This window comes from Schistocerca cancellata, chromosome 3 (assembly GCF_023864275.1).
Source record: "Schistocerca cancellata isolate TAMUIC-IGC-003103 chromosome 3, iqSchCanc2.1, whole genome shotgun sequence".
NCBI lineage: Eukaryota > Metazoa > Arthropoda > Insecta > Orthoptera > Acrididae > Schistocerca > Schistocerca cancellata.
The window spans coordinates 875,881,500-875,909,046 of record NC_064628.1 but is presented as its reverse complement, the minus strand read 5'-3'; positions in this window follow the sequence as shown (position 1 = coordinate 875,909,046).

Sequence of the window (27,547 nt, the reverse complement as noted above, 5' to 3'; positions counted from 1 at the left end):
CAGATGGAATTTTACCGCCAGCGGCGAGAATGAGAACTGTTTTAAATACTTAAAATGGTGACGTTTTCCTTATTTGAACAGTGTGCAATCATTCGTTTTCTGAATTTGCGTGGTGTGAAACCAATTGAAATTCATCGACAGTTGAAGGAGACCTGTGGTGATGGAGTTATGGATGTGTCGAAAGTGCATTCGTGGGTGCGACAGTTTAATGAAGGCAGAACATCGTGTGACAACAAACTGAAACAACCCCGGGATCGCACAAGCCGGTCTGACGACACTATCGAGAAAGTGGAGAGAATTGTTTTGGGGGATCGCCGAATGACTGTTGAACAGATCCCCTCCAGATTTGGCATTTCTGTGGGTTCTGTGCACACAAACCTGCATGACGACCTGAAAATGCGAAAAGTGTCATCCAGGTGGGTGCCATGAATGCTGACGGATGACCACACGGCTGCCCGTGTGGCATGTTGCCAAGCAATGTTGACGCACAATGACAGCATGAATGGGACTTTCTTTTCGTCGGTTTTGACAATGGATGAGACGTGGATGCCATTTTTTCAATCCAGAAACAAAGCGCCAGTCAGCTCAATGGAAGCACACAGATTCACCGTGACCAAAAAAATTTCGGGTAACCGCCAGTGCTGAAAAAATGATGGTGTCCATGTTCTGGGACAGCGAGGGCGTAATCCTTACCCATTGCGTTCCAAAGGGCACTACGGTAACAGGTGCATCCTACGAAAATGTTTTGAAGAACAAATTCCTTCCTGTACTGCAACAAAAACGTCCGGGAAGGGCTGCAAGTGTGCTGTTTCACCAAGACAACGCACCCGCACATCGAGCTAACGTTATGCAACAGTTTCTTCGTGATAACAACTTTGAAGTGAATCCTCTTGCTCCCTACTCACCTGACCTGGCTCCTAGTGACTTTTGGATTTTTCCAATAATGAAAGACAGTCTCCGTGGCCGCACATTCACCAGCCATGCTGCTATTGCCTCATTGCCTCAGCGATTTTCCAGTGGTCAAAACAGACTCCTAAAGAAGCCTTCGCCGCTGCCATGGAATCATGGCGTCAGCGTTGTGAAAAATGTGTACGTCTGCAGGGCGATTACGTCGAGAAGTAACGCCAGTTTCATCGATTTCGGGTGAGTAGTTAATTAGAAAAAAAATCGAGGCCTTAGAACTTGAATGTACCTCGTACAAACAGATAATTTTAAGCCCCATAGCGATACTTCAACCTACAACTTGCAGATCTGACTGTACAAGCAGAAGAACATCAACCTCGTAAAATATAATTCTGAATGACTGAGAAAACTAATACGTATGCTTCAGGAGATGGTATTTCTTTCTTTTTTTTCTTTGAATTTATAATATCATGAAGCATAATAATCTATGAAAGATGCTGTAACCAGCTTCCAAACACATAAGCTACTTAAGACCTACTACATTACTGCTACCAAGCATGTAACCTCATTCCTGCTCCCAGAATAATATTCATTATATAGTTTCAAGCTAACCTCGCAACAAAAACTGCCCTTCGTCACAGCAAATAATTGCAGATGATCTCACCTGATTCCTTATTTAACTGTGGCTTTATGTGTGGATTTATTTCCCTCTTTCGGCTCTTAATTTCCACCTGACCTTCCTATGATACCCTACAGGTACCGGGTCATTCTCTTACATGCCATCTAATATTTCCTTTACAGAAGTAACATTCAGTTTCTTAGAATCTTAGTCTGTACTAATGTAACATGATTTGAAATTTGTTCTTGAATGTGAGTAACAACTTACTGACCAGACAGCTCCTCAGACCTTTCTTATAAGTAACCTCTTATTTTTTTCATTTAGAATTTAATGAATTTTAATATGACCGTCCTCAACAGTGGCAAATTGACTCTAAAGCATACAATTCCTCGCATCAAACTCTGAATGCAACTCTTCCCTCAACTTTGTACCAAGTACATTAAATTTTCCTGTGAGCTCTTCAGTATTGCGTTCACATTTACTTCAGAGTCAATGAGAAACAAATATGCTTCTAATAGTAGACAGATGGCCTACGTACACTTTCAAAATAATCTTTCAGTGGCTTATACAATTTTAAAACGTTCTTATACAGTGGTAAAGAGTCTAAGCAGTCATGTTTTCGAGTGAATAGTAGCTGTTTCATTTCTAGTTCACCTGTTGTCCAGAATTCCTGCATCCCTGGGTTCTTTTATTTAATTGAAATTTCCTTTGTAATCCATGTAGTCTGTAGTTACAATTGTTAAGTCTTCCTTTTAATTGGTACTTGTATTACCATCCATGTTTAGTATCTCTTGAAGTTGGCTCAACAAAAAATTTTTATTTTACTTAGTTCATTTATTTAACGCAAACTTTTATGTAGACACAGTTTTTTAATGTAGTGTTAATGTTTTTCCTGTTTACTCCATTTGTATTTGCACACTGTTCAACTTTTTACTTTTTAAAATGCAGTACCACCACAGTTTGAAATTTGACATTTACTGTGTTTCCCCACGTGCCTTCATTTTCCTGTATTTATTCATTTCTGTTTATCTTATCAATATAACTTAAGTTCTTTATATATTCTGAAGTTACGGTTGATAATTCGTTTCTTAATTGATTTGTGTATCACTCTCAATTTTTATAGCTCTTGGATAGCATTGCCAATTACTAATTTTATTTTATTTTTTTTTGTTTTGTTTATTAATATAAACTGTTACGTACATATGGTTTTACAGTTTTGTATTAAAGATTTACCCTGTTTACTCGCTCTATATTTGTTTATTGTTCAACTTTTTACATTGCATTAGCACCACACTGTCAAAACATGTCATTTACTGTGCGTTTGTACTTCAGTCTATATGTGTAATATCTCTTCCAGTATTTGTAAAAACACTGTAACTTCTTTGGCAGCAGTTGTCAGTAAATGCCTGATGATGGCTTAGTATGTCGAAATCTGGTTGACATAATAAATTGATACTGTAGAACAAAAGCAGATAAGCACTTTTCATTTATTATTCTGCGAAGAACCGACGGAAGATTCAGTTAACATGAACTCTTTGACAGCTCCAGTGTGAACTGCATAAATTGACAAGTTTAATGTTTCCCACATCTAAACTTTACGTCAGTAGGAAGTAGGTCACATCCATCATGCAAAGCACTCTGAGGAACATGGGCAGAACATATTGCACAAATTGCATTCTGACTGAATTCGATTTTCAGCGTACAGTAAAACAGGGTAAAGGGCTGAACACATTCTTCACTGTCACTGTAGCCCCAGAGAAGTGTGATGGGACTGCCCTTGTCCTCGGTGTAGATAAATGACATGACGGATAGGATGAGCAGCATTCTGCGATCGTTTGCTGACGACACAGCAGTGTACGTGAAAGTTCAATCATTGAGTAACTGCGGAAGGACACAGGATTACTTTCACAAAATTTCTATTTGGTGTGATGAATGGCAGCTTGCTCTAAGTGTAGTAAAATGTAGGTTAATGCAGATGAATAGGAGAACAATTATGTAATGTCAGAATACGGCATTAATGGCGTGTAGGTTGAAAAGTCACGCCTTCTAAGTTTTTAGGGTTAACGAGGGAAAGCGAAATCATGTCAGGTCGACATTAGGGAAGGTGAATGGTCAGCTTCGGTCACTGCTGGTGTAACTCACCTATAAAGGAGACAGCGTATAGATCACTTACGTGATCCATTTCTGTGTAGTGTTTGGGATCCCCAGTAGATCGGATTAAAGGATGACAACGAAGTACTCAGAAGCGTGCTTCTAGATTTGTTGTCTGTCGATTCAGTCATCACGCGAGTGTTACGCAGATGCTCCGTGAACTCCGATGGGAATTCCTGCAGGGAAGACGACTTCCTTTTCGCCAAACGCTTGTTGAGAAAATATAGAAAACTGTCGTCTGCGGTTGACTGCAGAACGATTCTACCGCCGCCAATGTACATTCTGCTTAAGAAACTCTAAGTCAAGATAAATTAGGGCTCGTACGCAGACATATTCCATCGAAACAGTTTTGCACAAGACTCGTATATTTCAAAAGAGGAATCTCATCTGTAATTTAATTTCAGATCGACTCGTATAGATCGTTAAGCGTACACGATTTAAACGCACTGAAGGTACCTACCCAACAGCTGTAATCTAGATCTGAAATAAAAGAAAAGATTAGATTGTTGAATTCCTTTTCCTTTTTGACATAGACAACCATTTTTCCCGTCGCTCCATTTGCGAATGGAACGGGAAAGGATATTACTAGTTGCAGTACATGGTAGCCTATCATAAATTTCGACAACATTGTTTATGGAGCGTAGCGATCTGGTGCTATACTTACGTTAGAATCAACAGTCGAGATCGCAATAACATTTGTTTATTGACCGGTTTCGGCCCATGTGAAAGCCATCCTCAGAATTTTTGGGTGGTGCTGACGGTTCCTCGGTTTTTCGCGTGATACCACGATCGTACCAGTCATGAATTCCGAGGATAGCTTGAACAATACGCCGAAACCGGTGAATAAACAAATATTATTGGGATATCGACTGTTGATTTTAACCTAAGTATGATAGCCTTTGACGTACATCAAATTTTGGTTTGTGGAGTATGTAGTTGGATGCAGATGTAGATTTTCTTGACATTTTGACTCTGGAAACATCAGAGCAATGACATATAAGTAAAAATTACTTCGTAAACAAAAGTACCTTCGGTTACAAGAATCAGTTTTTCTTCTGAGTCAGATTTTACATCCACAAAGAGTATAGTGATCTTTTGCACGACTACCCTGGGTTATGAATTATCTTTATGCCTGTTTTGTATGAAATAGTCATTTAGGTCAAAATAAAATTCTTTTTTTTTGCGAATAACTGTTAAATATAAATTTAAGTTTTGGCGCTTTGCAACTGGAAACAAAAAAAAAAAAATCTGTTGTTGTTGGGGCTTTGGGGGGCATTACAGCGTGTTTACGAGCACGAGTACAATTAGGTAAGAGATACAAACGAAACCACGAAGGTATAAAAATTCTTAACTACTATAACCGATGTAAACTTACGTTATTGACCACTACGGTCGCAGGTTCGAATCCTGCCTCGGGCATGGATGTGTGTGATGTCCTTAGGTTAGGTTTAAGTAGTTCTAAGTTCCAGGGGACTGATGACCTCAGATGATACGTCCTACAGTGCTCAGAGCCATTTGAACTTACGTTATTCGGTGTTCTGGTATATCGAAATGATATGTTGGCTACACGAACGTGGAGAATCAAACTTAATACTCGCACACCTGGCTTGCCTGCACGCACACAACGTTGTGGTGCAGTGCATGCGGTAGTAAATTGTCGACGACTTCTCCTTGTTGTCAATTAAAAAATATGGTGACATTTGTATAGGGGAGCGCCTAAGTCTGGTTGTCACTGTTTTTTTTTTAATATAAAACGAACGAAACTACCTACGAGCCAACTCTCCGTCGGAGCTAGGCACCAGCGGAAATGTCGCAACTGTGTCTGGCCAATCGGGTAACTTCTTTAGCTGGTTGATTACCATGGACGTATTTGGGTGTATCGTCCTTAGTGTTCTTCGGACAGTTCTGGCATGACACCTTGGTGTGACGACGTCATAGATGAGTAATGGGTTCAAAAATGGTTCAAATGGCTCTGAGCACTATGGGACTTAACATCTATGGTCATCAGTCCCCTAGAACTTAGAACTACTTAAACCTAACTAACCTAAGGACATCACACAACACCCAGTCATCACAAGGCAGAGAAAATCCCTGACCCCGCCGGGAATCGAACCCGGGAACCCGGGAGTGGGAAGCGAGAATGCTACCACACGATCACGAGCTGCGGACTGAGTAATGGGACATAGACCAATTGCCCTATGTATAAAATGGCGGCGAGTTCAAATTTTGATGGGAAAATCCACCAGAATAGTCCAGTTGCACTAGTGTGGAAGTAGAGTCGTTGTCCCAGGTACAAATTGTCAGGAAATTCAAAATGGTTGCATTGTCATGCTGGGACAGGGAATCTGAGACTTGGAATACTGGTGCGATCTTGCTGTGAAGGCAGAACACAAGATGGCGATGCAAGATGGCCGACCTGGAATACCGGCGGAGGAAATCTAAGACTGTGAATACTCGGACAGGTTCTCTGATGTAAATTTTTTGGGTGCAGGTCCAAGGCTGTCTGCTGTGATAGGTTTTCCTTCAGAGTTACTACTCACTCAGATATGCATGCTCTATGCCCGTGTGGAAGCGGGATGAAGGGAGGGAGGTTCCAGCTCCAGCACCACCCCGTGCCACCGCCCACCACTTGGCAGCGCCGGTGTGTATGACCGGGCGCGTCCGCGGTCGCTCGTGTCCTCCAGGCTGGCTACGTACAGGTCACCGGAGACTGTCGTCTCCACCCCGAGGTACCGATCAACCAGCCGTGCATGCCACAGCGGGCAGATAAGTCAACTGGCGCCGTGAGTCACAGGTGGGAACAAAGGTCAGCCTGTCATGTCCACAACGGGCACGTCCACAGGCGCCGCTGTTCACCTGGCTGGCTGCACACAGGTCACCAGAAACTGTCGTCTCCACCCCAAGATCTGACGTTAGGTAGATGTGCTCACATTTCGACGTTTTTAATCCATCCCCCTTTATAGGAAGGATGCATGCAATGCAGATGAAACACTGCATGGGGGCTTAATTAAAATGCAATAATTTTAGTAGCTGTGTGTCCGGCTACGAAGTCTCGTAACCGGTTGGCCCTGAGTAGTATTAGTACCGAATATGACTGCATAAAATAACAGTAAAGAATGACAAGAAATTTCCGTTAACACAGTTGATTAATTAAGTCCCCTGCAACTACAAAAGCTACGAAACAACAAAGCACAAGTGTAACTGTTCTGTGTGTGGAAGTGTCATTCAACGTACATGTATCTGGCACGGTTTTTCCTCAATACGACAAGATATTTTAAACACCATTTACAACTAACTAATTGAAAAACCAGAAATACTATAATTGCACATAGAAACCAGAATTACAAGTCTAATACATGAACACGAGCCAGATGCTTTGTTGACTGAACATGTGACCAAGAGGCATTTTCATTAAAGAAATGTGATTTTTTTTTTTTTTTTGCCTCCATATACACTCCTGGAAATGGAAAAAAGAACACATTGACACCGGTGTGTCAGACCCACCATACTTGCTCCGGACACTGCGAGAGGGCTGTACAAGCAATGATCACACGCACGGCACAGTGGACACACCAGGAACCGCGGTGTTGGCCTTCGAATGGCGCTAGCTGCGCAGCATTTGTGCACCGCCGCCGTCAGTGTCAGCCAGTTTTCCATGGCATACGGAGCTCCATCGCAGTCTTTAACACTGGTAGCATGCCGCGACAGCGTGGACGTGAACCGTATGTGCAGTTGACGGACTTTGAGCGAGGGCGTATAGTGGGCATGCGGGAGGCCAGGTGGACGTACCGCCGAATTGCTCAACACGTGGGGCGTGAGGTCTCCACAGTACATCGATGTTGTCGCCAGTGGTCGGCGGGAGGTGCACGTGCCCGTCGACCTGGGACCGGACCGCAGCGACGCACGGATGCACGCCAAGACCGTAGGATCCTACGCAGTGCCGTAGGGGACCGCACCGCCACTTCCCAGCAAATTAGGGACACTGTTGCTCCTGGGGTATCGGCGAGGACCATTCGCAACCGTCTCCATGAAGCTGGGCTACGGTCCCGCACACCGTTAGGCCGTCTTCCGCTCACGCCCCAGCATCGTGCAGCCCGCCTCCAGTGGTGTCGCGACAGGCGTGAATGGAGGGACGAATGGAGACGTGTCGTCTTCAGCGATGAGAGTCGCTTCTGCCTTGGTGCCAATGATGGTCGTATGCGTGTTTGGCGCCGTGCAGGTGAGCGCCACAATCAGGACTGCATACGACCGAGGCACACAGGGCCAACACCCGGCATCATGGTGTGAGGAGCGATCTCCTACACTGGCCGTATACCACTGGTGATCGTCGAGGGGACACTGAATAGTGCACGGTACATCCAAACCGTCATCGAACCCATCGTTCTACCATTCCTAGACCGGCAAGGGAACTTGCTGTTCCAACAGGACAATGCACGTCCGCATGTATCCCGTGCCACCCAACGTGCTCTAGAAGGTGTAAGTCAACTACCCTGGCCAGCAAGATCTCCGGATCTGTCCCCCATTGAGCATGTTTGGGACTGGATGAAGCGTCGCCTCACGCGGTCTGCACGTCCAGCACGAACGCTGGTCCAACTGAGGCGCCAGGTGGAAATGGCATGGCAAGCCGTTCCACAGGACTACATCCAGCATCTCTACGATCGTCTCCGTGGGAGAATAGCAGCCTGCATTGCTGCGAAAGGTGGATATACACTGTACTAGTGCCGACATTGTGCATGCTCTGTTGCCTGTGTCTATGTGCCTGTGGTTCTGTCAGTGTGATCATGTGATGTATCTGACCCCAGGAATGTGTCAATAAAGTTTCCCCTTCCTGGGACAATGAATTCACGGTGTTCTTATTTCAATTTCCAGGAGTGTATATTGACGAAAAATACACTGTGATCATTGCAACATCTTCCATCTATACATTACACCAACCGAACAGCATCTACTCTCTCGCCCAACAGAACAACAACTGCACTCAACATCCTCTGAACTAGTACTGCTCTCGACATCCTCTCAACAAGTACTGCCCACGGCAACCTCTGAACTACTACTGCCCCAGTGGAGGCGGCGGAATAATAATCTTTGGCGCAACCTCTGGCGCTGTGACTCAGTGTAGCCACCTTTCAACACCTACATCTGCATTTACATCTACACGGTTACTATTCAATTCACACGTAAGTCCCTGGCAGAGGGTTCATCAAACCATTTTCATACTACTTCTCCTCCACTCCACTCTCGAATGGCGCGGGGGAAAAAGGAACACCTAAATCTTTCCATTCGGGCTTTCATTTCTCTTATTTTATTATGATGTTCATTTCTCCCTACGTAGGTGGGTGTCAACAAAATATTTTCGCATTCGGAAGAGAAAGTTGGTGATTGAAATTTGGTTAATCGATCTCGCCTTTGTTTCAGTGACTGCCACCCCAACTCACGTATCATATCAGTGACACTCTCACCCCTATTGCGCGATAACACGAAACGAGCTGCCCTTCTTTGCACTTTTTCGACGTCCTGCGTCAATCCTACCTGGTGAGGATCCCATACCGCTCAGCATCATTCCAGCAGAGGACCGACAAGTGTAATATAGGCTGTCTCTTTAGTGGGTTTGTCGAATCTTCTAAGTGTTCTGCCAACAAAGCGCAGTCTTAGTTTCGCCTTCCCCACAATATTATCTACGTTGTCTTTCCAATTTAAGTTGATCGTAACTGTTATTCCTAGATATTTAGTCGAATTAACAGCCCTTAGATTTGTGCGATTTATCGTATACCCAGTGGATCTCTTTTAGTAACCATGTAGATGATCTCGCACTTTTCTTTGTTTAGTGCCCATTGCCACTTTTCGTACCATACAGAAATTCTCTCTAGATATCCTGTAATTGGAATTGATCGCCTGATGATTTTACTAGACTGTAAATTACTGCGTCATCTGCAAACAATCTAAGGGGGCTGCTCAGATTATCACCTAGATCATTTGTGTAAATCAGGAACAGCAGAGGGCATATGACACTACCTAGCGGAACGCCAGATATAACTTCTGTTCTCTTCGATGATTTACCATCTATCGCTACGAACAGTGACCTCTCTGAGAGGAAATCACGAATCCAGTCATACAACTGAGACGATACTCCATATGCACGCAATTTGATTAATAGCCGCTTGTGAGGAACGGTATCATAAGCCTTCTGGAAATCTAGGAATATGGAATCGATCTGAGATCCCTTGTCGACAGCACTCTTTACTTCATGGGAATAAAGAGCTAGCTGTATTGGTTATGTATCAATAAGTCATTTTCTTCAAGGTGATTCATAATGTTCGAGTACAGTATATGCTCCAAAATCCTACTGCAAATTGAGATCAGTGATACGGGTCTCGAATTCAACGGGTTATTCCTTTTTCCTTTCTTGAACATTGGTGTGTTATTTTCCAGTCATTAGGAACAGACTTTCGGTCAAGTGAGCTGTTGTATATGATTGCTAAGAAAGGCGCTATTGTGTATGCATACTCTGAAAGGAACCTGACTGGTATACCATCTTGACCGGAAGCCTTGCCTTTCTTAAGTGATTTCAGTTGTTTCGCAAACCTAAGGTATCTACTTTTATGTCACTCATGCTAACCGCACATTTTAAACAATTTGAACGCTTTACACAACTGTTTCAGCATATAGTAAAAGAACAGAAACATTCATTCTTATAGAAAACAACTTGAACACTTTACACAACTGTCTCAGCATGTAGTAAAGGAACTGAAGCGTCCATTCTTATAGAAAAGTCACATGCGCCCCAGATGTAATTCCACTAAAGCTCGCACTGCAAATATTTCAGAAATTGTAAGTGTTATTGTGTGTATGCGTGTGTGTAGGGGGGGTTTACAGAATGAATTGATGGTCAAGGACTTGTGTTGTTACATTGTTATACAATCAATAGATTTTAGTAATACTAGCGTATTTTTGTGCAAATATACACTTTATTTAATAGATAAACGACTATTGACATTAACGCCGTCCGGGGTGACCGAGCGGTTCTAGGCGCTACAGTCTGGAAACTCGCGACCGCTGCGGTTGCAGGTTCGAATCCTGCCTCGGGCATGGATGAGTGTGTGATGTCCTTAGATTAGTTATGATTAGTAGCTCTAAGTTCTAGGGGACTGATGACCTCAGCAGTTAAGTCCCATAGTGCTCAGAGCCATTTGAACCATTTGAACTATTGACATTAACAAATTGAGATTAGTGTAGTTTAGAAAGTTAGTGGTGTTTGTTGCAGGATTCTAGTGCGAGGCGTTTGCTAGAGATCGTTTTTTGAAAAGTTCCCACACCGACGGTTGTGATAGCCCACGCTAAAGAACAACATAAGTGCAACTACGAAGGTTGAATGGCACCATCAAGTGTTGGCGTGGACACTTTTCAAAATACGATATCGGTAAATGGCTCGCACAACAATCTTCCAAAAAAAAAAATGGCACTGACATTTTAACTTACCTTACTTTTAGTTCGCTAATGTCAATAGGCATGGTTCCATTTAGAAAGAGTGTATGTTTGCACATCGATAGCACTCTCCATTTCCACAACTTTCACGGTGCAAATTTTAGGTGATGCATCCTGTCTATATGAATGTTTAGAATGAAAGAAAACGAATGATTAGAGCTCAACAAATATATTTATTTTTGCTCGTCAAAATAGATAACGGAAAATATAAGCCACATACTGGAGAAGTTCACATAATATTCTCGTTCTGAACATAGAAAATAAGTTGAAGATAACATAGTTCTTACAAAAAAAATAGACCTCACATACCGAACAATTTAATTTCACATAGTTAAATGATATGTCTCACACATACAAAAACTGTATGCAATATTTACAATAACCAACTTAACAACTTACATTAATATACAGCATGTAAATTTTAAATTGATAAACCAGAATAACTCGAAAAGTAAGCTTCAAAAGAAAAAATGTGTAGAATCCAAAGTTGATTATTTTCGAGGGGGACATCTGCTGGTGCTAAACTTAGCCCGCCACCCCCTGGGGGTGGGGTGAGAGGCAACTTTAAAATTTTAAATGGGAACCCTCAGTTTTTATTGCAGAATCAGATTCTACATAAAAACTACGTACATTTTGTCTTTAGCATTTGTTTTGATTCTTGGTAGTGGGCGCTGTGATTCAAGAAAATCCATGTTGTCGTTTTTGCGTGAAAAAAGGTTACGGATAAAGAAAAAATACTTATTTACTACGTAAATTTTGATATGCTAAAACTAAATCTCGCCCTCTGCTCCCCATAGGGTGGGGTTTGAGAAAGAGGAATTCGAGTTTTACAAATTTTGACCACGAAACAAACAAAACGTATCCGAATCTGAGGAAAAAATTAATATTGTCTGCATATTTTCTGAAAATGTTAGAGGAAAGTTTCTAATTTTCTTTTATTACTGTTAATGTCAAGAAAATTTATTTGGTCTTACATTCCTTTTAATCAATTAATAATTTATCCAAGCATGGGACAGAGCTCAAATTCCATTGCGAAGGATACAGTCTTAGTAGAGAAATAAAGTAAATTCGTACATTCGTTTATCTGTAATACTGCACAAGAATAAGGTGCAATATAATTGAAGCACTCTGCAGAAGGCTCAGAAATATTGTGGTTGGTAATGTTAGACGATAGGGACGCCGCTGTTGTGATGACTGCTCAGCTTTGTTGCAATCAGAAAAGAAAAGTGGATGAAAATCTGGTTTAAGGAGATTCAAAGAGCACGCTCGAAAATGTTGTTAAGAGTAATGAGGTTAACGAAAGAAAAGATTACCATAACTTTTACCTGCAGTTGGTCCAACATCTGATACGTTACTCTAAATGGTTGCCCCGTGCACAGGCGTCCCCAGGTGACGTTTTACATTGAGGTGAAGAAACTTAAGGGATACGTGGTTATGTCATGCCGGACCTGCTATTGTCCGGTGTAGTGCAGGAGGTCGACCTGGCATGGACTCAACAAGTCGGAAGTCTCGAATAGAAACGCTGAGCCATGCTGCATCTTTGAAAGGGTCCTGTAGCCACCTTTCATTAGTCCGGTAGCCCAATTTCACAAGTATTTCTCTTTCTTTTCCTTGTTTCTCTTTTCTCTTTACTCTCATAGTGGAGTGGTTGAATGAATGTGGTTGTGTGTCACGTTGCTAGACGGTGGCGTAGTCTGCTGCAGAAAGTCTGCGATAGTCGTACAGATTCAGCAACACTGGTACAGAATAGCCAACTCTCGTAGTGGTCAAGCAGGCAAAGAGGTTTGCGCTACTTGTGAGAAATCCACCTGCGTTAGGTTGGTGGCGGAAATGGCATCTTTGGGCTTTCCGCTCCACGCGGAGCGTGGAGGAGGCTGGAGAGGAAAAAGGGGGCAGTCTGCCGCCGGTACGGGAAGCGTCCACAGCTGTGCTCCAGTCGAAGAAGGGTGAGTTAGACTGACCGCGTGGCGCGCTGTTACTTGGCGAGGGGAGAGCTGTTAGCTTTTGGTCTCGCTTTTCAAATCTGGAAGATTGTTTTGCCTTGTCGCAGCAAGGAATGCAAAACTTTGGCAGATTTTTCTTTTAGCAAATTTCTGTAGCAGACTTGGATCCGCCGGAAGAGCGCCACACAAAGTTGTCGATAAGAAGTGAGCACTCGCTTCTGTATGAATGTCTGTTTGCCTTCAGCTGTGCCTGCATAAGCTTTCACCTTTCTAAATATTTAGAGCTTTGCCTTCCCGTAAATTTTCCTTGGTTTATGTTTCTTTCGTCCGTGGGGAGCCAACCACGTGGTAGAACATTATAGTTGTTGGGCTACCGGCATCACTAACTGTCCGATCGCATGTTTGTTTTAGATGATGTTAACACGATTGTGTGATGTGATATTGTTGGAATTTGGCACTATACCTAGAAATTGTGTCTCCACAAACCACGTGTTATCAGGAATCGTGTACATGCCTCACACCCTTATCTTAAGAATAAATGATTTTATCTACAATTTTCTCTTGTGTTCCGAGATTACGTTTTTGCACCTAAGTCACTCACCTCGTAGCTTTCCCGTTAGCACATCCAATGCGTTTCCTTACGCACAGGTCCAGTGATTAGTCTCCTCTTGTATTTTATAACAAATGCTTTAGATTAAGTCATATTTTCAGGTGTGTTGCTGGGAGCTGATCTTATGCAGTGTTCATGTATTTTCTATTTTATTTTAAATGTTTGATTGTCGTGAACAGTGCACAGGCAATACTATTAATTACATCGTATACGCTGTGAGCGACCTCGCAACGTATGCAATTTTGTGAGTTTTTGGTCTGTGATCAAATTAATTTATTTTCCGACTCGACCAAACCTTCGATTAGTTGTATGGTTAGAGTCGGTGGCGACCCTAATCTTCTCAAGTTAACTTCACAAGCAATAAGCATTTACATTCCCAATAATAACGTAATAACCCGTAGTAACCGGTTAGTTACATCTTTATCCGTCCATAACTGCAAAAGTGTTGCCAGTGCAAGATTTTGTACGCGAATTGACTCTCGATTAGGTCTCATAAATATTCGATGGGTGTTCATGTAGGGAGATCCAGGGGGTAAAACCAAACGCTTGAAATGCCGAAAATGTTCTTCAAATCAATAGCGAACAATTGTGGCCCATTAAAGTTCCATCGTAGTTTCGAAGCATGAAGTCCAAAAATTGCTGCATATCCTCTCCAAATAGCCGAACATAACCATTTCCAGTCAATGATCGGTTCAGTCGGACCAGAGGACCCAGTTCATTCCACGTAAAGCACAGCCCACACCATTTTGGAGCCGCCACCAGCTCGCACGGTGCCTTGTCGACAACTTGGGTACATGGCTTCGGAGGTCTGTGCAACACTCGAAAAACCGACCACCAGCTCTTAGCAATTGAAACAGGGACCATGTTTCCAGGCCACTGTTTTACAGTCGTCTAGTGTCCAAGAGTAGTGCTGCAATCGATGTTCTGCTGTTAGCGAGAGTATTCGCTTCAGCCGTCTGCTGCTGTAGCCCATTAACGTCAACTTTCCCAGCAGCGTCCGAGCAGAAACATTCGTCGTACGTCCCACATATATCTTTGCTGTCATTCCACGCAGTGTTGCTTGTCTGTAAGCACTAACAACTTTAAGCAAACGCCGCTGCTCTTGGTCGTTAAGTGAGCGCCTTGAGTGACTGCGTTGTCCATGGTAAGCGGTAATGCCAGAAATTTGATATTCTCGGCACACTCGTAAACGCAGGATATTGAATTGCAGAATGATTTCCGTAATGGAATGTGCTATGCATCTCACTCCAACTACCATTCCGTAATCAAAGTCTGGCGTGCGCCCTCAATTACGCCGAACTCTTTTTACGTGAGTCACCTGAATAAAATAGCAACTTCGATAATGTACTGCCCTTTTATACGTGATACTGCCTCCATCTGCGTATGAGTATATTGCTGTCCCACGACTATTGCCACTGTAGTGTAACGACAAGTAGAGTGCTGCAACGCTCCATGTTTGACCGGTCACGGCTCGCCTGTTGACGGGGGGACCGAGCCGCTCGTGTCCGGCCCCATACGACTCGGCTCGCTCACGTACTCGCGCCACGTCTGTTGGCCGGATTCCGGACACGCGGATAACCGAGCATGACCGGTCACCGCTGACGTCTCACCTCGCCTAGCCCCGACTCGCTGCACTGCACTGTACTTTACTCTACAAATCCAACGTCTCTCTCTCTCTCTCTCTCTCTCTCTCTCACACACACACACACACAGTGTATTTATGTCTCTCTCTCTCTTTTAATACAAAAGTAACGTTTCCAAGAACGGGTACGTGACACAGCTAAATTCATAGAGCACCTGGAAAGTAAAATGATATTTCAATACATTCGTGGATAGAAGACGAGTCTCATTTCCAAACAAAAGAGATATTTTTCCTTTCATTTATAGGAAACATTAAATAAGTGCTTTCCCTGTAATCTAGAAGACAACCATCTTCATAAAGAAAGCATACAAAGAACATTAAACATTTACAGACGTAACTTGTCATACATTTCAATTGTTTGCAACATAAACCAAATTATAGTCATTGTTGATCAGCAGGAAATCACTAACGCGTTCCGGATTTAATTGGCTGCGGCAATTTGTTAGTAACATGCCGGCGTTACTAAAGCACCTTTCACTAGGTGCGCTCGTTGCTGGGATACATAAAATAGGTCTTGCAACTGTAGTCAAACCTGGCAGATCTGTTTCATGTCTGCTCCACCACTTTAAGATGTCATCATCATCATCTCCGGGGTGCATTAAAATGTACAGATCTACTTCATCTGCTGCGGATGATCTGTTGTTCCTCCATTCCTTGAAACGATCTCTCTTTGTGGGTGGTGATGACACAGTACTTGAAGGATCTATGATAATAAATAAAAGAGACAAGTAATACAGAACTGATATGGAAATCATCGAAACGTTCCCGTAAGAGACCGATGACCTCGCTGTTTGGTCTCTCCCCCAAAACAACCCGACCCCCCGTTCCCATAAAAACGAGATGTTTTACGTTAATGAAATATTATACGACTCACAACATTCCCGTTTCTCTATAATACACTTTCCACTAACTATGCAAAAACGATTATGTTAATGGTTGAATGTTGTACCTGCGTACGTAGCACACATTTGTCGCACATTGTTAAGAATTTCCTGCTTTTCACTTATTTCAAGCATATTAAGATAACGGAAGGACGGCCAAAGAAACGATCTTTGTGAGGTTTCTTGCAACTGTGTTTCTTTAAATGAGTGGTTGCCGACTGGAAAAACAATAAAGTGGAGCAGTTTATGCACGATACGTACCCAGTAGACGCAATGTTTTCATCTACAACCAACAGAAATGTACTCCATACTTAGCTTTTTAGACCTTCCCATTTCTTTAATGTGTAAACATTGGTTTCAATCTTACGTCTTACTACACTGGCTTCCTCGCGCTGCATGATTACAGAGAGACACACCACAAATAAGAAGCCCGTACTGGCTGCAGTGTCACACGGATGATAATACGTGTAATGTGTTTGAAGTTAATGTGCTACGTATTCGATCACGGCTTCTATGCTCGGTCACAAGAACTAGTGCGGGTAGCCTATCCAGTTAGGGTGTGCTCGCCCCACCTCGTATTTTGTGCTCACTTACTCGGTCATGCAGGACTCTAACGACAAGCAGAGCGAAAACTGAAGCGACTAAGCTGTAGTGAAGTTGTAGAGCTGACGCGGCTCCTGTCAGCTGACGTGGCGTGTAGAGCCGTGGAGCGGCCCCTTTAACTCGGTCAGCGCCTGCTGAGGGTGGGGAGGAAGGCGGCGGCAGCTGCAGCAGCAGCAGGGGCGGATGAGTCAGCCAACCCCCGTGCGACCCGCCGGCGCCTGCCGAGGAATCTGGGCCGTCTGGGCGCCTCCCTGCCAAAGGGCGCCACTGAGCGAGCCGAGCCGAGACAGGACATGACGACGACGAGCACGAGGCAAGGCAAGGCAAGGCGCCTGCACGGGTCTGCAGCGCGAAGCCCTCATGCGCGCACCACCTGGTGCTTACGTGTAGATTAATTTGTGAAACTTCCTGGCAGATTAAAACTGTGTGCCGAACTGAGACTCGAACTCGTGACCTTTGCCTTTCGCGGGCAAGTGCTCTACCAACTGAGCTACCCAAGCACTACTCATGCCCCGTCCTCACAGCTTTACTACTGCCAGTACCTCGTCTCCTACCTTCCAAACTTTACAGAAGCTCTCCTACGAACCTTGCAGAACTAGCACTTCTGAAAGAAAGGACATTGCGGAGACATGGCATGCAGAGTGAAAATCTCATTCTGGAGACTAATTTGTATCCGTCATCATCATTATCATCTTCAGCCGGTTGACAGCCACTGCTGGAGATTCCCGTGAAAAACGGTCTTCAGATATCCCATCCACGATGTTCTTAAGTAATTTTTTGTATTTGTTTTCAGGCTAAATCCATGCGACGAGATATGATGATGTGACATTATGAAACAAACAAAAGACTTGTCTTACATCGTTACAAAATTCACATACGGAAAAAAAAATCATAGCAGCAAAAAAGAGCTGTGCAACATAAACGAAAGTTTTATAGGCGTGTTTCTACATCTGAAAGATGGTGTTATTCAAATTTCGCGTTAGTCGCGTAAGGTTGGCTCTAGTAGCGCCACTATGAAGATGCACATCAGGGTTGCTTTAAATACAAGCTGTAACAGCCTTAGTTACCTTTGAGATTAGACTCGGTGACTTGATTTTAGTGAAGAATGCCTTGAAGGTGACAAGGACGCCATTATCAATGACTCACAGAGCTGGAACAAGTTCGTGTAATAGGGCTACGAGAAGCTGGGTGTTCCTTGCGATACTTCAGGAAGACTTCTACATCTACATCGATACTCCGCAAGCCACCCGACGGTGTGTGGTGGAGGGTACTTTGAGTACCTCTATCGGTTCTCCCTTCTGTTCCAGTCTCGTATTGTTCGTGGAAAGAAAGATTGTCGGTATGCCTCTGTGTGGGCTCTAATCTCTCTGATTTTATCCTCATGGTCTCTTCGCGAGATATACGTAGGAGGCAGCAATATACTGCTTGACTCCTCGGTGAAGGTATGTTCTCGAAACTTCAACAAAAACCCGTACCGAGCTACTGAGCGTCTGTCTTGCAGAGTCTCCCACTGGAGTTTATCTACCATCTCTGTAACGCTTTCGCGATTACTAAATGATCCTGTAACCAAGACCGCTGCTCTCCGTTGGATCTTCTCTATATCTTCTATCAACCCTATCTGGTACGGATCCGACACCGGTGAGCAGTATTCAAGCAGTGGGCGAACAAGTGTACTGTAACCTACTTCCTTTGTTTTCGGATTGCAATTCCTTAGGATTCTTTCACTGAATCTCAGTCTGGCATCTGCTTTACCGACGATTAATTTTATATAGTCATTCCATTTTAAATCACTCGTAATTCCTACTCCCAGATAATTTATGGAATTAACTGCTTCCAATTGCTGACTTCCTATATTGTAGCTAAATGATAAAGGATCTTCCTTTCTATGTATTCGCAGCACATTACACTTGTCTACAGTGAGATTCAATTGCCATTCCCTGCACCATGTGTCAATTCGTTGCAGATCCTCCTGCATTTCAGTACAATTTTCCATTGTTACAACCTCACGATATACTACAAAATCATCACCAGCAAAAGCCTCAGAGAACTTCCGATGTTATCCACAAAGTCATTTATACATATTGTGAATAGCAACGGTCCTACGACACTCCACTGCGGCACACCTGAAATCACTCTTACTTCGGAAGACTTCTCTCTATTGAGAATGACATACTGCGTTCTGTTATCTAGGAACTCTTCAATCCAATCACACAATTGGTCTGATAGTCCATATGCAAATGATAAGCCTCTCAGAGCATTCGCACAAGGTTGGCGCCGGTTGCGACACCTACAACGTGCTGACATGAGGAAAGTTTCCAACTAATTTCTCATACACAAACGGCAGTTGACCAGCGTTGCCTGGTGAAACGTTGTTGTGATGCCTCGTGTAATGAGGAGAAATGCGTACCATCACGTTTCCGAGTTTGATGAAGGTCGGATTGTAGCCTATCGCGATTGCGGTTTATCGTATCCCGACATTCCTCCTCGCGTTGGTCAAGATCCAATGACTGTTAGCAGAATATGGAATCGGTGGGTTCAGGTGGGTAATGCGGAACGCCGTGCTTGATCCCAACGGCCTCGTATCACTAGCAGTCGAGATGACAAGGCATCTTATCCGCATGGCTGTAACGGATCGTGCAGCCTCGTCTCGATCCCTAAGTGAACAGATGGGGACGTTTGCAAGACAACAATAATCTGCACCAACAGATCGACGACGTTTGCAGCAGCCTGGACTATCAGCACGGAGACCATGGCTGCAGTTACCCTTGACGCTGCATCACGGACCGGAGCGCCTGCGATGGTGTACCCAACGATGAACCTGGGTGCACGAATGGCGAAAACGTCATTTTTTCGCATGAATCCAGGTTCTGTTTACAGCATCATGATGGTCGCATCCGTGTTTGGCGACGTCGCGGTGAACGCACATTGGAAGCATGTATTCGTCACCGCCATACTGGCGTATCACCCGGCGTGATGATATCGGGTGCCATGGGTTACACGTCTCGGTCACCTCTTGTTCGCATTGACGGCACTTTGAACAGTGGACGTTACATTTCGGATGTGTTACGACCCGTGGCTCTACCCTTCATTCGATCCTGCGAAACCCTACATTTCAGCAGGATAATGCACGACCGCGTGTTGCAGGTCCTGTACGGGCCTTTCTGGATGCAGAAAATGTTCGACTGCTGCCGTGGCCAGCACATTCTCCAGATCTCTCACTAATTGAAAACGTCTGGTCAATGGTGGCCGAGCAACTGGCGCGTCACAATACGCCAGTCACTACTCTTGATGAACTGTGGTATCGTGTTGAAGCTGCAAGGGCAGCTGTACCTGTACACGCCATCCAAGCTCTGCCCAGGCGTATCAAGGCCGTTATTACGGCCAGAGGTGGTTGTTCTGTATACTTATTTCTCAGGATCTATGCACCCAAATTGCGTGAAAATGTAATCACATATCAGTTCTAGTATAATATATTTGTCCGCCGCGCGGGATTAGCCGAACGGACTAAGGCGCTGCAGTCATGGACTGTGCGGCTGGTCCCGGCGGAGGTTCGAGTCATCCCTCAGGCGGGTGTGTGTGTGTGTTTGTCCTTAGGATAATTTAGGTTAAGTAGTGTGTAAGCTTAGGGACTGATGACCTTTAGCAGTTAAGTCCCCTAAGATTTGACACACATTTAAACATAAAATTGTCCAATGAATACCCGTTTATCATCTTCATTTTTTCTTGGTGTAGCAATTTTAATGGCCAGTAGTGTACATCTGCAAGTTGTGGCGGTACGTTGTACTGAAAATAGCAGTAATGCACGAGGCTAGAGTTCAAACGAAAAATCCGCCGTAGGAGTCACTGATGCTGTCAGAGTGCTGTCTTCTCTTCAAATGACCGGTGCACTGCAGTGGCTCACATTTAAAAGCGGTGACACTGACCTCTCTGGTGACATCCGTCGCACGGCACATGGTCTGTAGACATTCGTCGGGTCTCGCTTTTTTTTTTAAAAAAAAAAAAAAAGAAAGAAACAAAAAAGACTCCCGCAGGCAACGCACTTTAACTCGCGTACAGGGCCGGAAACTTCTGTAGTCGGTATAAAAACGTCGACGCATGTGAGTAGATGTTGCGGACGTCCCCATACCTGGAGGTCATTCCACCCTGACCAGCTGAAACCTGGGACTTTGTCGGCGCGGTCATTTGAAGCGTTTTATTCGCTAACAGCCCTGACAGTCTGCGCTGCGTCACGCGGGCTGTGGGGGCGGCCGCCCGACAAACCCGCCGGCGGCTGCTGCCGGCGCCGCTCACAGAGCCCTCAGAACAGCTGCCCGTCAGAGTAAGCCCAGCGGTTGGCTGCGGCACCGCGGCGCCCCTGGGATGACCCCCGGCCGTCTTTACTGAGCCACACGCACAGTGCGCGCACTGCTAAACGCTCTCCGCTCGAAAGATATTTAAACACCGCAGTGCCTGTCAGTACGTTACACTCACTGAGTTGCTGTCGTCTTTTGCTACTGAATACGCCGTTTCATATTATGACAGCTTCGTCCTGCTGAAGATACGGCAGGATAAATAGAAAAACCCCAAACTGCACCACTGGCCATTAAAATTGCTACACCACGAAGATGACGTGCTACAGACGCGAAATTTAACCGACAAGAAGAAGACGCTGTGAAATGCAAATGATTAGCTTTTCATAGCATTCACACAAGGTTGGCCCCGGTGGCGACACCTACAACGTGCTGACATGAGGAAAGTTTCCAACCGATTTCTCATACACTAACAGCAGTTGACCGGCGTTGCCTGGTGAAACGTTGTTGTGATGCCTCGTGTAAGGAGGAGAAATGCGTACCATCACGTTTCTGACTTTGATAAAGGTCGGATTGTAGCCTATCGCGATTGCGGTTTATCCTATCGCGACACTGCTGCTCGCGTTGGTCGAGATTCAATAACTGTTAGCAGAATATGGAATCGGTGGGTTCGGAGGGTAATACGGAACACCGTGCTGGATCCCAACGGCCTCGTATCACTAGCAGTCGAGATGACAAGGCATCTTATCCGCATGGCTGTAACGGATCGTGCAGCCTCGTCTCGATCCCTAAGTGAACAGATGGGGACGTTTGCAAGACAACAACAATCTGCACGAACAGTTCGACGATGTTTGCAGCAGCATGGACTATCAGCTTGGAGACCGCGGCTAAGGTTACCTTTGACGCTGCATCACGGACAGGAGCGCCTGCGATGGTGTACCCAACGATGAACCTGGGTGCACGAATGGCAAAACGTCATTTTTTCGGATGAATCCAGGTTCTGTTTACACCATCATGATGGTCGCATCCGTGCTTGACGACATCGCGGTGAACGCACATTGGAAGCGTGTATTAGTCACCGCCATACTGGCGTATCACCCAGCGTGATGGTATGGGGTGCCATTGATCACACGTCTCGGTCACCTCTTGCTCGCATAGACGGCACTTTTAACGGTGGACGTTACATTTCAGATGTGTTACGACCCGTCGCTCTACCCTTCATTCGATCCCTGCGAAACCCTACATTTCAGCAGCCTAATGCAAGACTGCATGTTGCAGGTCCTGTACGGGCCTTTCTGGATACAGAAAATGTTCGACTGCCCTGGCCGGCACATTCTCCAGATCTCTCACCAATTGAAAACGTCTCGTCAATGGTGGACGAGCAACTAGCTCGTCGCAATACGCCAGTCACTACTCTTGATGAACTGTGGTATCGTGTTGAAGCTGCATGGCTCTACATTCCTGTACATACCTGTACACGCCATCCAAGCTCTGTTTGACTCAATGTCTAGGCGTATCAAGGCCGTTATTATGGCCAGAGGTGGTTATTCTGGGTACTGATTTCTCAAGATCTATGCACCCAAATTACGTGAAAATGTAATAACATGTCACTTCTACTACAATATATTTGTCCAATGAATACCCGTTTATCATCTCCATTTCTCCTTGGTGTAGCAATTTTAATGGCCAGTGGTGTACATACTACTAAGACGCAACTTACTTTTGCTAAATTACAAAGAGGACACACATAATAAGAACTCAGTTATGGTTCCGCCTACATCAAGCAAATCCACTGAAGAGCCAAAGAAACAGTAACGATAGCCTGACATCGTGTAGGGCCCCGGAGAGCACTCAGAAGTGCCAAACCACGACGTGGCATGGACTCGACTGATGTCTGATGTAATACTGGAGGGAACTGACACCACGAATTCTGCAGGGCTGTCCATAGATCCGTAAGAGTACGAGGGGGTGGAGATCTCTTCTGAACAACACGTTCCAAGGCATCTAAGATCTGCTCACTAATGTTCATGTCTGCGTAGTATGGTCAGCAGAGGAAGTGTATAACTCAGAAGAGTGTTCCTAGAGACACTCTGTAGCAATTCTGGATATTTGGGGGATGTAGCGTTGTCCTTCTGGAATTGCCCAAGTCCGTCGAGACGCACAATGGATGCAGGTGATCAAACAGCATGGTTACGTACGCGTCAGAGTCGTATATAGCTATCAGAGATCCCATATCACTCCAACTGCATACGCCCCACACCATTACAGAGCCTCCACCAGCTTGAACAGTCCCTGCTGACATGCAGGGTCCTTGCATTCACAAGGTTGTCTCCATACCCGTACACTCCAGCCGCCCGATACAATATGAAACGAGACTCGTACCATCGGGCGACGAGTTGCAGTCATCAAAAGTCCAATGTACATGTTGACGGGTCCAGGCGAGGCGTACAGCTTTGTGTTGTGCAGTCATCAAGGGTAGACGAGCGGGTTTTCGGCTCCGAAAGCCCGTATGGATTATGTTTCGTTAAATGGTTCGCACGTTGATACTTGTTGATGGCTCAGCAGTGAAATCTGCAGCAATCTGCAAAAGGGTTGCACTTCCGTCACACTGAACGATTCTCTTCAATCATCGTTGGTGCCGTTCATGCAGGATCTTTTTCCGGCAGCAGCCATGTCGGAGATTTGATGTTTTAGCGGATTCGTGATATTCACGGTACACTCATGAAACGGTCATACGGGAAAATCCCCACTTCATCGCTGCCTCGGTGATGCTGTGTCCCATCGCTCGTGCGCCGACTGTAACACCACGTTCAAACTCACTTAAATCTTGATAACCGGCCACTGTAGCAGCAGTAACCGATCTAACAACTGTGTCACACACTTTTAGTCTTATATAGGCGTTGCCGATCGCAGCGCCGTATTCTGCCTGTTTACAGATCTCTCTATATGTGATTATGCATGCCCATACCAGTTTCTTTGGCGCTTCATTGTAGTTACATGTCTGTTGATCTGGTGTGTGACGAGATTTATTTGCTGGGTATGCCTGTGAGATTATACAGGGTGAGTCACCTAACATAACCGCTGGATATATTTAGTAAACCACATCAAATACTGACTAACCGATTCCACAGACCGAACGTGAGGAGAGGGGCTAGTGTAACTGGTTAATACAAACCATCCAAAGTGCACGGAAGTATGTTTTTTAACACAAACCTACGTTTTTTTAAATGGAGCCCCGTTAGTTTTGTTAGCACATCTAAACATATAAACAAATACGTAATCAGTGCCGTTTGTTGCATTGTAAAATGTTAATTACATCCGGAGATATTGTAACCTAAAGTTGACGCTTGAGTACCACTCCTCCGCTGTTTGATCGTTTGTATCGGAGAGCACCGAATTACGTAGGGATCCAAAGGGAACGGTGATGGACCTTAGGTACAGAAGAGACTGGAACAACACATTACGTCCACATGCTAACACGTTTTTATTGGTCTTTTTCACTGAAGCACATGTACATTACCATGAGGGGTGAGGTACACATACACAAGTGGTTTCCGTTTTCAATTACGGAGTGGAATAGAGTGTGTCCCGACGTGTCAGGCCAATAGATGTTCAATGTGGTGGCCATCATTTGCTGCAATTGCAATCTCTGGCGTAATGAATGTCGTACACGCCGCAGTACATCTGGTGTAATGTCGCCGCAGGCTGCCACAATACGTTGTTTCATATCCTCTGGGGTTATAGGCACATCACGGTACACATTCTCCTTTAACGTACTCCACAGAAAGAAGTCCAGAGGTGTAAGATCAGGAGAACGCGCTGGCCAATTAGTGCGTCCTCAACGTCCTATGAAACGCCTGTCGAACATCCTGTCAAGGGTCAGCCTAGTGTTAATTGCGGAATGTGCAGGTGTACCATCATGCTGATACCACATACGTCGACGCGTTTCCAGTGGGACATTTTCGAGCAACGTTGGCAGTTCATTCTGTAGAAACGCGATGTATGTTGCAGCTGTTTGGGCCCCTGCAATGAAGCGAGGACCAATGAGGTGGTCGCCAATGATTCCGCACCATACATTTACAGTCCACGGTCGCTGTCGCTCTACCTGTCTGAGCCAGCGAGGATTGGCCACGGACCAGTAATGCATGTTCCGTGGATTCACTGCCCCGTGTTTTGTGAAACTCGCTTCATCGGTAAACAGGTAGAATTGCAACGCATTCTCTGTTAATGCCCATTGACAGACTTGCACTCGGTGATTAAAGTCATCACCATGTAATTGCTGATGTAGCGACACATGAAACGGGTGAAAGCGGTAACCTTTGGATCCCTACGATCGAACAGCGGAGGAGTGGTACTCAAGCGTCAACTTTAGGTTACCATATCTCCGGATGTAATTAACATTTTACAATGCAACAAACGGCACTGATTACGTATTTGTTTATATGTTCAGATGTGCTAACAAAACTAACAGGGTTCCATTTAAAAAAACGTAGGTTTGTGTTAAAAAACATACTTCCGTGCATTTTTTTATGGTTTGTATTAAACAGTAACTAGCCTCACGTTCGGTCTGTGGAATCGGTTCGTCAGTATTTGATGTGGTTTACGAAATATATCCAGCGGTAACGTTAGGTGACTCACCCTGTATAAGCAAATTTATCCATTTTTGCTGTTGTATACTTGTGTGGCTCACAGGGCACATTAATAAACAACACACCACCACTTAATACTTTCACCTAAACATAGGATACCCCTATATGAGAATACCAGTTTCTTTCGCTTTTGAGTGCAGTTTCCAAGTGGTCATACAATGACAAAACCTGGCTATAAGCTGACACCTACCACCACTCAGCCATTTGCCAGTACAAGTCGGTATAAGTACAGTATGCCAGGACACAGACATCACCAAGAAGAGCCCAGCTGCACATTACAAAGGTTGTGTTAATCATCGTTCACGCCGTCTGGGGCTATACAAGCATTTTAAAACGTATCAGTGCAAGTGAATAATAATCTATTCTAATGGAAGAAAAATCGCAGCGCCAAGTAGGAGTTATGCGACGTAAAAGAGACTTGGTAGGCGTGTTTGCAAATATGAAAGATGAAGTCTATTCAAATTTCCGGCCATTCGCAGGAGGAGGAAACAAATCAGTTTTGCTTTAAACATAGGCTGTAACCGTCGTGAGCCTTAGTTATATATAAGATTAGACGCGGTGAGTTGATGTTAGTCAAGAATGCCTTTAGGCGACAAAGATGGCGTTATCAGTACCTCACTGAATTTGAACGAGGTTGTTTAGTAGGCCAACGAGCAGGTGAATGTTCCTTCTGCGATACTGCCGAAAGACTTGGCACGAATGTAGCCACTATAAATGATTTATAGCAGTAGTGGTCGCGAGAATGTAGTGTGGCAAGAAGACAGGGCTACGAACAGCCACGCGGAATTACTGTGTTCTGCGTATGGCTCTGGCGCATGAGACTCCATCTTCTGCAGCACTCTGAGCAGCAGTTAGCACTACTGTGACATAACATCGGTTAGGCCGGTATTACACTATCTAATTCCTTTGTCAAATATCTTTGTCAAAAATCTTTGTCAAAGATATTTGATGGTGTTATAGGGAACTTTGTCAAATGTCGACCAATATTTGATCAAATCTAGGGCCTCGCTGTAGATTTGATCAAAGAAGTCGCTTGTCTTCTGTTCACTGCAATGTGACATGTTACCACATGGAGCGCTAGCATCGCTGCTGCGTTCTGTCGTCTATAGTGGTTTTATTAACATTGCCGGTAAACAAAAATGGCTCTGAGCACTATGGGACTTCACATGTGAGGTCATCAGTCCCCGCCGGTAAACACAATTGGTGTGTGCCGATTACAAAATTAATAGAGATGTATGAAGCTGATGAGGCGCTTTACAACATGAGGCACCCTGAATATAAAAATAGATTAAGAAGATTGGAGACCTGACATGACCTGACCTGACCTCACCTAACCTAACCTAACCTAACCCTCTCCTGTAGCAAGGAATCGGAGTGTTACAGTGAGCATGTCTTCTGCAGATGTAGCAGTTCTTAAGTGAATATTGTGCTTTGTGATATGAGGATACACTTCACTGAGCACATACAGAAATGTATGCTCATCCATTCTTAAGTAATTGATGTACGACTTGACGTCCTCCACTATAAGCTCACGTAACAAGTTTTGTTGAAAGCTATTATCGTGTCGTCGTAAAACCCACGGCTTCACCCAGGTATGTTTCCTTTCTTTCCCCCGCTTCTCTTCCGCATGTGCGCACAGTGCAATTGTCGTAGACGCAACTGCTGCGGTTAATAACAACTTGTTGTTAGCCATCTTGAACTTTGACGAAAAATATGATGACAGTGTAATGCCCCTTCTAGCGCTACGTCAAAGATCTTTGTCAAATATATTTGAC